This window comes from Rhipicephalus sanguineus, chromosome 4, assembly GCF_013339695.2.
Source record: "Rhipicephalus sanguineus isolate Rsan-2018 chromosome 4, BIME_Rsan_1.4, whole genome shotgun sequence".
Lineage (NCBI taxonomy): Eukaryota > Metazoa > Arthropoda > Arachnida > Ixodida > Ixodidae > Rhipicephalus > Rhipicephalus sanguineus.
In genome coordinates this window covers 127,139,298-127,153,260 of record NC_051179.1, presented here as the reverse complement: position 1 = coordinate 127,153,260, position 13,963 = coordinate 127,139,298, and the positions used below count along the sequence as shown (strand labels likewise).

Below are 13,963 nucleotides of genomic sequence, written 5' to 3'. Positions count from 1 at the left end.
GTTTGCTTTGCCTAATTATGTTGAAGTGGCGGAAAAGTATGTTGTTAACTCGTGGCACCGATGAGGAGTAAGTAAGTACAAGATTTGTTTGGGAAGTTGTTTTGGATACTGTTTTTGGCTCCTTATTATATCATTCCGGTTCACGCTGCGAGCACGTAGTATGGCATCGTCAATAATGTCTTCGGGATAATTTTGTTGTGATAGGGAATTCTTTAGGCGTTCTGCGTGTTTGTCGAATTCCTGTATATCGGTGCATATTCTTCGATACCGGTAGGCCTGACAATATGGAATACCCGTCTTGCAATGTCTTGGATGGCTACTGTTGAAATGTAGGTACATTTGCCGGTCTGTAGGCTTTCTGTAAAGGTTTGTTGGAAGGCGTTCATTTTTGACAGAAACAGTCACGTCCAAGAAGTTAATGCTAGTTTTAGAAATGCTATGCGTGAATTTAATAGATGGGTGGAGCTCGTTGAAATCCCATATGAACTGTTGAAGGCTCCCCTCATCCTGGTTCCATATAATGAATATGTCGTCCAAGAATCTTCTGTAATACAAAGGTTTCAAGGCGCGCCCCTCAATAAATGGGATTTCAAGAGATGCCATAAAGGTGCTCGCAAAGTTCGGGGCCATTTTTGTGCCCATTGCAGTGCCACTGACCTGAAGGAAGTGCTTTTTTTTTATTTATTTTATTTTATTTTCAAATACTGCCAATCCCTCAAAGGGATTATTACAGGGGTGGGAGTTAATTCATACATGAATGTACAGAAGTAATGCGAACAGCAAATTATGCGCTCTGTAAGAAATAGACATTTACACTTATAAACAAAAACAAAAATGCACACTCTAAATTTACACACAGTAAGCAATTACATCAAGCATTCCACAGCAATAACAATAAAATAACAATAATAAACAGAGTGACATGTGTCCGCGTCAAACAGCTTCATCCACGAGTTCAGAGAATAATTCTAGCGTAGGCTGAGTAACAATAAATTCATCTAAGGCATTCCAGTCTCTTACAGCTCGTGGAAAAAAAGAGAAGCGAAATACATTGTTAGTAGGACGAAATTCTTCTAACGTGAATCTGTGTTTGTGTCGCGTTTCTCTCGCAGAGCTATATGTAACAAATGACCTGGGGTTGATCTTAAAACTATTTTGTAACAACAAATACAGGAATTTCAATCTGTGCACTTTCGCTCGGTTAAACAAAGTAGCGAGGCCAGCCAGCCGAAGAAGTTCTGTTGGGGAATCACTACGCCTGTAACGATTGAAAATAAAGCGGACAGCTTTCCTTTGTACCCGCTCAAGCGCAGCGATGTTGTGTTTAGTATGCGGAAACCACGCAATACTGGCGTATTCCAATGTCGGCCGGATGAGACTGGTGTAGGCAAGAAAACGTGTTTCAAAGGTAGATCCGGCAAGCGATCGTTTGAGGAAGAACAATTTATTCATTGTTTTTTTAGAAATTTGCTGCACATGCGCATTCCAGCTTAGGTCACTGCTTATCGTTACACCCAGATATTTGTACTGTGAAACGTTTCGTAGTGGGGTACCGTTGATACTGTAAGGAAAGGTAAGTGTTGATTTCTTGTTTGTAATGTTCATGTAGACCGTCTTTTCTGCATTTAACACCATTTGCCAGTCTGAACACCACTGAGCCACTTCGTACAAAGAATTACTAAGTTTTGTTTGGTCATCTTCAGTTTTGATTGTGTGGTACAGTACGCAGTCATCTGCAAATAGCCTAATGTTTACGTCGACGTGCTTAGTTATGTCGTTTTGCCAATAAACTCAAAATGGTTATGGTTTAGTACAAGATCGAGAAGTTTAGACAGTACCTCGCCACTTACACCGGTCGGTGAGTCAAACTTCACATACTCAGAAACCGTAGCCCCAATTCCGTCGCGGTGGGGTATGTTAGTGTACAGTGAGCAGACGTCCATGGTCACCAGGAAGCTATCAACTGGGATGTTGAGACTAGAAGTTTCGCGGATGAAATGGTTTGTGTCCTTTAGGTAAGAGGGAAAAGTCGGTGGGATGTCTTTTATCAGGGAATTAATGAATTCTGACACGGGCGTAGCCAGAAATTTTTTTCGGGGCGGGGGGGGTTCAACCATACATTATGTATGTTCGTGCGTGCGTTTGTATGTGTGCGTGTATATATGCGCAAGCAAAGTTGACAAATTTCGGGGGGGGGGGGTTTGAACCCCCCCAACCCCCCCTTGGCTACGCCCCTGAATTCTGATATATTTTCTGTTGATGTACTCTTACTGGATACTATCGGACGTCCCGGATTGCCTGCTTTGTGTATTTTAGGGAGTAGATAGAAGCGACCGGGAACAGAATGGGCCGGCAACATCGCTTTTAGCATTTTGCCGGTAATTTTCCCCTCCCGATGGAGGTTATTTAGCGTTGCTTTTATCTCACTCTCAAATTCGGGAGTCGGGTCTTTTGGAAGTTCTTTGTAGAATTTTGTGTCTTATAACTGTCGCTCCCCTTCTTTTAGGTAATCCGACGTGTTTAGGATTACTATGCAACCCCCTTTATCAGCAGGCTTGATGGTAATGTCGGCGTTTCTTCGGAGTTCATCGAGTGCTTTTTGTTCTGATTTTGATAGGTTGTTGCGAGATGGCCGATTTTTTTCGTACGCCCTGATTATATCTTTTTGGACAGCTGATATATACATATCAAGGTTTTGTCCCTCTGCTCACTTGGACACCACGATTTGTCACCACCAATCAATCTATTCTCGCCTGGACGGTCTTTCCGATCATGAAAATATTCACGGAGGCGGAGATTGCGCGCAAAGTTATCGAGGTCCTGGTAGAGTTCAAACTCGTTGAATCTCCCGGACGATGGACAAAAGGTTAAGCCCCTCGACAAAAGTTGAAGCTGCGTGGGTGTAAGCATTGTAGTGGACAGGTTAAGGACATTGTTCTCATGAGTTTCTGAGTGCGCCCGGCTATCTTGTGGCGCGTGAGTGTCAGCTCCATGTTCGAGAGTCGGGCCGCTTTGACCGAGTCTACGCTGTTGTTTTGAGTGTTCATTTTTCTCTTCATTGTTAGGCTGATGTGGGGCAGATCTCGGGCCTTCTTGTGAAGTCCCACCCCTATTTTCTGCATGTAGTTGAGCAGTGGAAGTTCTACTGTCCCGGTGAAATTTGCGCTCTTTTACTTTTGAAATTTCCTTTCTCTTTTTTGACTCGTACTCCTCCAATTCTCTTCTCTCATGCTTTCCGAGATGAGACAACAATTTCTGCGATGTCTCCGCGACACTGTACTCGGCAGCCTTACGTTCACTATGGTCCGCAATGACCTGCGTCAATTTCAAGGACGCTTCAAGTAAGATTGCTTCCCACTTCCTCTTTTCGGTTTCACTTAGCGTTGACATTGAGGGGGTGCAAGCTAGGCGGAGGCCCTTAGGTGCAATTTGGTGAGATAAATATTTGCTTAATTGCTCCGCATGTTTTTCGTATTGCACCCGTTTCTCAATAGTTTCCTAATCGAGAGAAATGACTGGGACCATGCGTGTTTGAGACCGGCCGTACCTTCTGTGTCCTTGTGTCAATTGGAAGTCGCCGCCTTGGTCGTCGCCACGTACGTCCTCCTGGTGTTGTAGCGCCGCGCTGGCGGGAGCGGTGACGTTGTGACTGCTAGGGCCCTGGGTGGCTCTGTGTGTTCCTCGGGAGTCTGTTGTTGAGTGAGCTGGTGACCGGAGTTGGGCGTGCAAGGGGTTGGCGCTGCTCTCCATGTCGCTGAACTCCTTCGGAGCTGAACTCTGGTGTGTTGAGCCAGCAGCGCGACTCCCTCGAAGCTCGCGTGTAGGCCATCTGCAGCCAGGAAACGTCTCAGTGGGAGGGCTGAGAATCCATGTTCCACGTAGAAAACGCCGGCTCCCAACATCCCGCAGTGGCAAAGACGACGGGCCTCCTTGTTGAAACGCTGCACTTCCCGATTGAACCAGGACACGAAGCGCCAGTTCGAGTCGTGACGTCGGCGATTCGGTGCACGGGGTAGTGGCAGGCTTATGTGCACCGTTGTAATATCCGAGCGCACCTGTCTCACTCGTCGCAACGCTTCCCTCAACGAGTCCAGTGATTTCGAACATCCGGTTTTCACGATGTCATTGGTGCCAACATGAAGCGACAACGTCTCCACATTCTCAGGCAGGTACTCCAATAGTGCAGGCACATCAGAGTACATGGCACCACAATATGAGATGAAGCACGGAGTGGCTGGATCGTTCGGACTGAAGTGCGTATGAACATATCGCATGATGGAGTCTCCGATGACGGCGCACTTGGTGGGGTGATTTGCGTATCTTCGCGACAAACGCTCCATTGATGATGTGCTGGCAGCCATGGTTCAACGTAACTGTAGATATGTTTCAATGGGCAGTTCTTCTCGGGTAATGGGTATGGAGGGAGGGGCCCTCCATTCTCCCCGAAGAATGGAGGGCCCCTCCCGAAACTGTTGGGAAATAAATATTTATATCACTGTTGACAACGCCTCCGTTGTATTCTACCCATTACCCGAGAAGAACTGACCCATTGAACCATATCTATTAGAGCGCCTTGCGAAACACTTTCCAGCGCTGACCGCTTCGTAAGTTTATATGGAGAGGGAGCGAGCGAAATGCCCGCGGAAACGCGCGCATACGCATAGGAAGCTTTATAGCGCGACCTTGGTCGTACTACGTCTCACGAGTCCACCGTTCTGAAGACATGCGTTATCTGTTCGCCTGCACTTAGTTGCGCCCCAGCAGAAAAGCTTAGCAACGCGCAGCATAAAAGAAAACGCCCAAGGAAGAACCTAGAGTGTCATGTTCAAGCCACCGAAGTAAAACTGTACGTGATTTGACCGGAATACTGTTGCAGGCTTTGGTTACCTGGCCTACATTTACCCGCGCGTCATTCATCGTGAAAGTGCCAGAATTGTCATCGCCGCCTTTTAGGGGCGAAGCTCCTTAGGGTGTGGATCGTTCCCTGCTCCGCAGTTGTAGTAGTATGTATGTAGCCAGCTCTAGTTTAATGAATTGCTCACTAGATGGCGTTTCATGTATTTCTTAGAGTTGCTGTCAAAAGATGACAGATGGCGCTTGTATAATGCGAATGGCGCATGTCATTGGATGCCTGCGATCGTAAAAGGCGCTCGCTCTTGGCGCGCTTTCTCTTTCGCTCGGAGTCGCCGGATGGAGGCAGACAAAGCGCTCGCTCTTGGCGCGCTTTCTCTTTCGCTCGGAGTCGCCGGATGGAGGCAGACAAAGCGCTCGCTTTTGGCGCGCTTTCTCTTTCGCTCGGGAGCGGACACTTTCCCTGCATTTCACCGATCACAAAGCAGTGACCATGAAGGGACCAGGTAAACCAACAGTACAATAAAAGTTTGATGTTTAATATGCACACGGTGTTTCACACTCTTTATATGATGTACTGGGCCAATTTCACGGAAGAGTTTCACGGTTTACCGATGATTACCTGCGGAGCTTCGCCCCACTCATCATCATTCACCCCGTGGATGTGCTGTTGTAAGGACCGAGTGGTAGTTCGTCACGTTTGCGAGTGCGTGGCTCAACGGAACAGGCGACAAGAGAATACGCACGAATGAGTTTCGATCAACATTTATAGGGACAAGGTATGCTAGGGACTATGACGAAAAACAAGCACGGAGATAAACACACATAAATTAATCTGAAAGTCTTAACCGCGGAATGTCCGTTCAAGGTAGCAAAAAAAACGAAGTCTCACGACTCGTAGACAACGTTGCCTTGACGAGGGTCAGTCCACATGCGGCGACGAGTGTCGTTGAAGGCGAGCCCAAGCACGCAGGTGACACGTCACAAGACAAGGCCTCCGGAAGGCCTCCCGTTTGATCACGGCCTTGCGCCGTCCCAGGTGGCGACTGTGTGCAGGAACTCGTGACGCCTGCCCGCCGACACAGCAGGAGCCGCGCCCGGTACCGGTAGCCCCAGGCAGGTACCTCGGCTCCCCAGGTCTCACCGAGAACAGGCAGGAGGAGCTCCACGGACAGCGCCCTGGTCCGGCACGTCCTCGCTGGAGCCACCGCCAACGCCCGAAACACCAGGAAAGCACCAGTCCTCGCTGAGCACGGCCACGACAACTTCTCGGACAGCGCCCTGGTCCGGCGTGTCCTTCGGCTAGCTTCGCTCAGCCCTCTGTGCGTTCCACACGCGCCTCTCTTCTTTTTCGTCTTCTTTTCTTCTTGTTCCGCCGCCGCGCGTGCCACCTGCCCCTGGCTCGCCTTCATGTCGCCGTCGTCTTCATTCTCGTACGTCCGCACAAACATATCGAAATGCCACCAAAAGTTCACAGCCATATAAATTCCCTCTACAAATTTCCTCCATTCACTACAGCTGTGATCTTTTCCGTCCGTGTTTTTCTCATGTTTTGGTGGCACAACGGCAATATCGATGTCACCTTCCACGTTTCCTGCAGTCTCAACTTCATCTAAAGTATGTCCGCCGCGGTAGTGTAGCGGTTAAGGCGCTCGGCTGCGGACCCGAAGATCGTGGGTTGAATCCCGGCAGCGACTGTCACATTTCGATGGAAGCGAAGTGCTAGAGGCCCTTGTACTGTGCGACGCAAGTGCATGTTAAGGAACATAAGGTGGTCGAAATTTTCGTAGCGCTCTACTACCGGCGTGCCTCATAATGATACCGCGGTTTTGGCACGTAAAACCCCATATATTATTATTTTTTGTATCCAAAGTGTCGCGCAGGTGACACTGCACCCCGCTTCTGCTGCTTTGGAAGGGAAATGTAGGAAGCCGCCAGGCGAGCGCGAAGCATTATGCTAGAGAGGATGGGAAGCTATGCGAGTACGGCTTTCACCTTCGCCGCAAGGTCTGTCTGGCCGTACCATGCCCGGTGGCGTCAGCGACATCGCGAAACAAGGTTATCACTGATGCCAAGTATAGAGTTGGGTCGGTTTAGTTAGCGTTCTTCTTCAGGGTGTGCTCGCCTTACGTCCTTGTAACGCAATCATGCTGCTTAAAGTGAGCGTTTGCGTGGTTACCTTTCATAGATGCGGCGCTGGCGTTCTGCACAACTGAGAGGACATTTCCATGTCACCAGTGGGCGCAGAGCATGTTACGTGCGCATCTATATGTTTGTGCTGCCTCTAACACGATCACTACGGCTGTACACATTAAACTGTCATATCCAAATCAGGGGAAGATTACACATTAGAGCAAAAAAAAAAAAAATTCACCCCACCTCCCCAAAGGGAATCGTGAGGAAATGCGAATGCATTTCTTTGGCGCGAGTGTGCGGCGAAGTAATTATATAATGAATGACGAGACGGTGATTTGTAGGGTAACCATTTATTTAACACCTGTTTGTATTATCGTTGCACTTGACGGCCACGATCACTGCCTTGTGGTCGGTAAAGTGCACGGTCAGAGGGTCTTTGAGAAGCATGCGGGTGCCACATTTTCGGGTAAAGACTAGATCAATGCAAGTACCGTGAATGGTTGTGGGGCACAGTTCGGATGCGGTAGAGGCACACTGCATAGAGTTCTTGGTGCGCATGTACTCGACAAGCCGCTGTCCACTCGTCTTTCGCACGTAAACGTTAAAGTCACCAACCAAGACAACGGGGTCAGAGCTTTTGGAGCGCGCACAGACACTTTCCATGGCCGCATCGAGCTGCGTGGCAACGGCGTCTCGGGCGAGGTTGGGCGCGAGGTACACGGTCACCACAAAGACTCCGTCTCCGCTGTAGGCGAGCATATACATGTCCTCGTACGGAGACGCGTCTCACACGGGCGTGGTGGCAACGGCGTGCGATATCATGTTGCCGTACACATTGGACACGAGATTGACGCCGCAGTACTCGCCGTTCTTGTCGCTTCTGGCAAAGAAGTACGGGTCAACGGCGTCGTCACCACCGACGCTAGGGCAGGCTCGGCGATCGAGGACGAGAAGCGAGGACTGGGATTGTCGGCGCAGTTTGCGAGCGAGCGAACGGGAGTGGGGCGCCCGCCGAGAGGTGAAGCGCCGAAGCACGCGCCTACCCTCGCCCACACTCTCCCACACACGCGGGAGCTCCCGCGATGCGAGCGCCCTCACGCGCCCAAACGCGCTCCTCCTCTCCACTCGCAAATGTTGCTATGGGAGAGGGGGGCGGGAGCGGAGAGATCGCGGACGCCGCACGGCGCCTGACATTGCTCGACTAAGAAATGCATTCGCATTTAAAACCATTTTTTCCTAGCCTCATCCAAGCCGCACCAAAAGGCCGGCGGCTCCCCCGATGCCTCGGTGGCCAGTACAGTGGTGCGCTGGAGGCGCCGGCCACTCCCACCCCTGAAATTATGCTCTCTCCGTGCGATTGGGACGGCCGGAAAGAAACCTGCCGGCGCGCAACCTCGGAAGCCGTGGCGTGTAAGAGGGCTGTACAGGTAATGACGGGTGCTTGGCGCTCTGTGACATACCACGAGAAACCCAAACTGGTTGAAAGTCAGCATGGACTCTAAGATCGGTAACATAAAATGCGCGACACCGCGGTTTTGTCGTCACACTAAACAAAGCCACGCTCACTTGGAAGAACGTACTTCCAAGGTCATTTTACTCTCGCTGCACCGTTGGACGTACCGAGTAGCACGAGTGCCAAGCTCTGCTGAATAGCCTCATTAAGGACTGTGAGGACTCGCCTTCTGGCCAGGAGCGCTCAAGAAAGCATCGAGGAAGACGAACGGCGAGGTTTGTAGATAAAAAGGAAAAAATGGTTCACTTCACTACATGTTGGTAGGGAATCCCTCTTCCAGCGGGCCGAAGCCAGGTTTAAAGGTATTTCGGTGTCCCTATAGGGACAGCCGGTCTGGAGGCGCTTGCTCGCTCGGGAAAATATTGTCCACCACATTCGTTCCATGAGGTAACTCTCAAGACGGCGCCTCAAAGAGAGAGAACGTATCGGACCACCTACGTTCGATTTCTGAGAAAAAGCGAGGCCAGCCTGCCATGTTTCCGAAACAACCGCCATTTCACTGCACCAAGAAGTTCTTTTCACTGAAGCTTAGGCGCTGTACTGCCACAAGCACCCGGGCGGGTGACTCGATGGAGGCGATCGTTATCTTCTCGGTAGCGGCGGCGACAATGCGACATCGCCATCCCAGACGCATGATGTCCGATACCCTGCACCTGAAAACGTAGTCAAAGAAACGGCTCAGCTTGTCACTAGTGCTAGCCCCCTGTCACTAGTGCGTGCCCCGCGGATGGAATAATTAAAACGAAGCGCATGATATTTGGATAGTGCTGTGCAGTGTCGGGAAACTGCATGCGATCCGGAGTTCTGGAGTACGGTATCTGCGTGCGGATATATGTGCTGGCGCTGTTCAGTGAGCCACTGTTTACGCCGCTGGTGCGGTGAAATGCGGCACGACCAATCCATCTGTGCGCGCAGCCTTACTTTTGTGATCCACGTAGGACCAATATCCATTCTCTCTGAGGAGTCGTCCAGAAGGCGCCTGACGACTCATTTGGCTTTCAGGCCAAATGAGTCGTTTACTGTTTACGAAAGCATCTACGAGAATGATAAATGTTATTGCTATTAACAGTTTTACGTTTTTGAAACCTTGAAGGGATTCCTTTATTCTTTCATTTCTCTTACATGGGCGCAGAGTATCCTTACATGACCGACAGAACAGCGCTGCGGGAAACAGTACTTTCAGGGCGGGTACAACACTTGCTTACGTTACGGTCGGTTTAGTAATCCTCTGCACGAAAATACAGCGAGCACGCAAGTAATTTTTTGTTGTTCATCCCACTGTCGCAGAAGTGCGGCAGTTAGACATTTCGAGCGTAGGAGTTCCCTGCGCGGCGCCCATTGGAAAATCGTCGATTTCGTTGCTGCAGCTGCTCTGGGTCAAGTGGCATACACTGTGCGGGCATCCGAAGACATTACATCGACGTGGCATTTTCTATAAATTGCAGCTAGATCGAGTCTCGAGAGCTAGCAAAGCCCGCATAGCGATGTGCGATAATGAAATTAGCCTCGAGATGCGACTAAGCAAGCTTGAAACTATCACCGACACGCGACATGACAGTGGAGCGCAGCCCGGACATAACGGAACTTCTGGACCAGCAGCGCCGTTCTCCATGGTAACGCCAAGAAGTTTTTTTCGCGAATCAAACAGTAACGCACAAGCAGTATTTTCTTACGTGTTTTATTTTGATTGCTATTTTGAGTAATAGCGATCATTTGTACTGAGGACTCTTGGCGTCATCGGGCTCATTCCAAGATGTCCCACTGGTGGCGCGTATTGTGTGCTACACTTAGGCGCCTTAATGCCATCGTTGCCACGAAGGAACCAAGGAACGCTGCCATCGGGGCCCCCCAGCTACACTTACTTTAATTTCTCGATTAGTAGAGCATTGCTGTTGATAACACTGACGTTTTAGACGTAACCAATGAATGACCTTTCACTCTGAGATAAATTGTTAGTTGGCTTTAGTGCGCCTTTAAACAAAACCTTCACGGTCAATTCTAAAGAAGAAACTGTCCTCCTCCACTTTGAGGTTAGCCCATAGGCCCAACACCTTTATGGCTTCTTGTTTTCATGACGAAGGGACATGTGGTTCGTCAGCTGGTATTTTTCTGAAAAAGATATATTGCAGAGGACGCATGAGTAGGGACGCTCTCCTGTGTGAGTGCAGATGTGCATCACGAGGCTGGTTTTTCGCGAAAATCATGCACTGCAGTGGATACATGTGATGATGGGTTCGTGGGCCCTCAGACACAGACAGAGTCAAGGACAAGAAAACATTTATACACAACACTCATCAAAAGACAAATACATAACGTACACTTGCTGGACACTAATATACACAAGTACTCTTCCCTAAAGCCTCAATCCTTACAGTCCTATACGCCTACGCGAGTATCTGCGCGTTCTGCCTAGTACGGAGTCTATTGTTCCGTAGGCGTCACTCACGGCACCGATGACCGCGTAGCTGACGCACGCTCGCAGCAGGAGAGGCACGATGAGCCGTCGACGTGTCGGACCCAGATCCCGAGCTGCTCGCTCAAGACCGCACCGGACCACGATGTACCCGGAGTAGCACCGAGTCCACTCAGCATACGGTAGTGCCGGACCGGAATACGTGGCGCGAGGACCACGCCCTCAGAAGTCGGTAGTGCCGGACCCCAGAAGCCTCAGCACCATGTGCCGACTCGGTAGCTGGCTGGTCTCGGACACACCATCAGTAGCTTGGCCTGGCCCGCTCGCACGTCCACCGCAGGAACACGCCGCAAGGCCTCGCCTGCGACACCCGTTCGCCAAAGGAAACGCCAGGCTCGTCCCGGCTGGTCTGATGGGCCCCTGCTCGCGGATCGAACGAGCTGCTTCTTGCTCGATCGCTGGCCACGCACGCTCTGTCGTCGCCGTTTTGAAGGTCACGCGCTTCACGTTGGCCTCTCCCGCGCGCACTCCGTCGTCTTCTTCACTTTCGTTTTCACTTCTTAATAACACCTTCTTACTACAATACAGTTGTAGGGACGCTCTCCTGTAAGACTGCGGATGTGCACCACGAGACCGGTTTTTCGAGAACAGGACGCATTGCAGTGGACAGTTGAAGCGACGCTCCCGTGTGTGAGTGCTCATGTGATGAACGGGTAGCCTTTCATCACAAACGAGGCATTTCAATGGACACAGGAAAAGGGACGCTCTCCAGAGTGCGTGCGCATGTGTCTCACGAGGTTATTTTTCTGCACAAAAGCTGCGTTGCAGTGTACACAGGAGAACGGACGTTCTCCTGTGTGAATGCGCATGTGCGTCACGAGGTGGGATTTCTGCAAATAGGATGCATTGCACTGGACACAGGAAAAGGGACGCTCTCCGGTATGCGTGCGCATGTGTCTCACGAGGTAGTATTTCTGCAAAAAGGAGGCACTGCAGTGTGTACAAGAAAAGGGACGCTCTGCTGTGTGAGAGCGCATGTGTAAATTTAAATAGTCTTTCCGCGCAAAGGCTGCATTGCAGTGGACACAGGAAAAGGGACGCTCTCCTGTGTGCGTGCGCATGTGCCTCACGAAGTCGTATTTCTGCAAAAAAGAGGCATTGCAGTGGGTACAGGAAAAGGGACGCTCTGCTGTGTGCGTGCTCATGTGGATATTGAGGGAATCTTTCCGCGAAAAGGATGCGTTGCAGTGGACACAGGAAAAGGGACGCTCTCCTGTGTGAGTGGGCATGTGAGCCACCAGCTTGGATTTCTGTGTGTATGTAGCTGGACACATGCGGCACTGGAAGGGGCGCTCGCCCATGTGTTTCCCAAGGTGTCTCGTCAAATGTGCCTTATTTCGTGTCACATAGGTGCACTGCTGGCAGGAATGCAGTCGACCTCCTACAGGCGCCAATGAAGAAGACGGCTCCAGGGACTCAAAAGGCAAGGCACCTGCAAAGCCAACGAGAGCACACAAAGGCAATGCAAATTATATGTCATGTACTATGTGGAACTAGACTGCTGCAGCAGGCAATACAGAACGGTTGCTCCACATGTAAGTGAAGTAGATGATCACCTTTTCTCACGCAAACCAAAGCTCCTGTTATGGCAACAGTGCACCGGCCCAGCACATTTCACCAAAACTCCCATAGTGCAGCACATGAGTGCTATGCTTTATGCTGTGGGATCTGAGATCGCGGGTTCTTATTATCGCCGGCTCTCAGAGCACACGGAAGACAGCAGACGCGGTCGGTTCAACGAACACATTCAAGTTTATTACACACTGCTTTTACATTCGGCGAGCTCGCCGACCGAATCTTATTACAATCTAGTCACTCGCTAAAACAATTACACGCGGACAATGAATACTTGGATAACATAACACACATTCAACAACGTAACACATGAAATACACCATAACATACGACAAGCAATAACCGCGAATGCGGCGTGCGAGGACGCACGACTCACCGACGAGGGGCCCCGAGGGAAACGAGCCGCGGTATCGTCCCCCAGCGGGACCCACCTCGGGAAGCCGCCCGTCCACGCCAGCCGCCAAATCCCAAGAGACTTCCTCTTTCCCGCCCGGCGGCCGCGGCGGGCTCGCTCGCTTCTCTCCGGTGGCGCGGCCGTCGCTCACGCGCGAACCCCAACGCTCGCGAGCACAGCGCCACTGCCGCCGACGGCCTATTCGCGAGGCGCGCGTGCGCCACTCGGCGCAGACAACTCCACAGGGGCCGACAGCACCCCCACAATGCATGCGAAAACAGGTGGATGGATGGATGAACAACTTTATTTTAGTCCTTCGGTGCGCGCGATTAGCGTGCAGCGGGCCGCTCCCACGTCGGGACAGAGAGGCCTTGCCCCTCCGCCGCGTCGCGGGCCCGATGGACAGCCCAGAGCTGTGCTTCAAGGTCCGACCTACCCATGCCCGGCGTTCCTGCACAAAATCTTTCCGGACGCGCATCTTGACAATGCGTGCCGCTTTTGTAAAGAAATAGCCAGTCTTGCTCACATGCTCTGGGGTTGCCCCCTGGCACCGGGGGCCAGGACCACCAAGGAAAACAGGTGCCAAAAATAGAATCTCATTTAGATGTCATTCCGATTTTATATCTAAAGAGTCAAATGTTTCTGGATACGCGCCAATAAACCCATTAAACTACTTACTACACGTTTGTTCCCATAGAAGTATCCACAAAACACTGCACAGCAACACGACCATTTCAGTGTCTAAAACATGAAGCATGTGAAATAAAATATGACTAAAAGAAGCTTTTATCAATGAAACAGAAAAATATGAATGAAGGGAAAAAAAACATTTATTACGGTTACAATGGCACCACGGCTTATGGTGGTGAGAACCGCAAGGACATTAATGTGCATTACACATGGCACTGTTTCTTTACATTACTGCCACAGTTTACACATTTCCTCCTAATGTCTCTATAGTGCTTCAATGAAAGCATAATGATACCAGGGAATGCAATGTCATTTAATCACCAGCTAATGC

At 50.5% G+C, this 13,963-nt stretch overlaps 1 protein-coding gene and 1 long non-coding RNA gene across 3 annotated transcripts in view; one reads left to right on the top strand and one right to left on the bottom strand.

Moving 5' to 3' along the window:
- LOC119390659 (gastrula zinc finger protein XlCGF57.1-like) overlaps positions 1 to 13,963 on the bottom strand; it is a 447,432-nt gene that overhangs the window by 105,753 nt on the left and 327,716 nt on the right. The window lies entirely within an intron of this gene.
- Positions 1 to 13,963, top strand: part of LOC125758200 (uncharacterized) — a 270,696-nt gene that overhangs the window by 103,366 nt on the left and 153,367 nt on the right. Inside the window, exon 1 of one of the 2 annotated variants that reach the window (XR_007415962.1) lies at positions 11,863 to 12,202. The exons of the other annotated variant lie outside the window; for it this stretch is intronic. This is a non-coding gene — a long non-coding RNA (uncharacterized LOC125758200). Of the gene's footprint in view, positions 1 to 11,862; positions 12,203 to 13,963 lie in introns of those variants that run through there. 2 annotated transcript variants of the gene reach the window in all.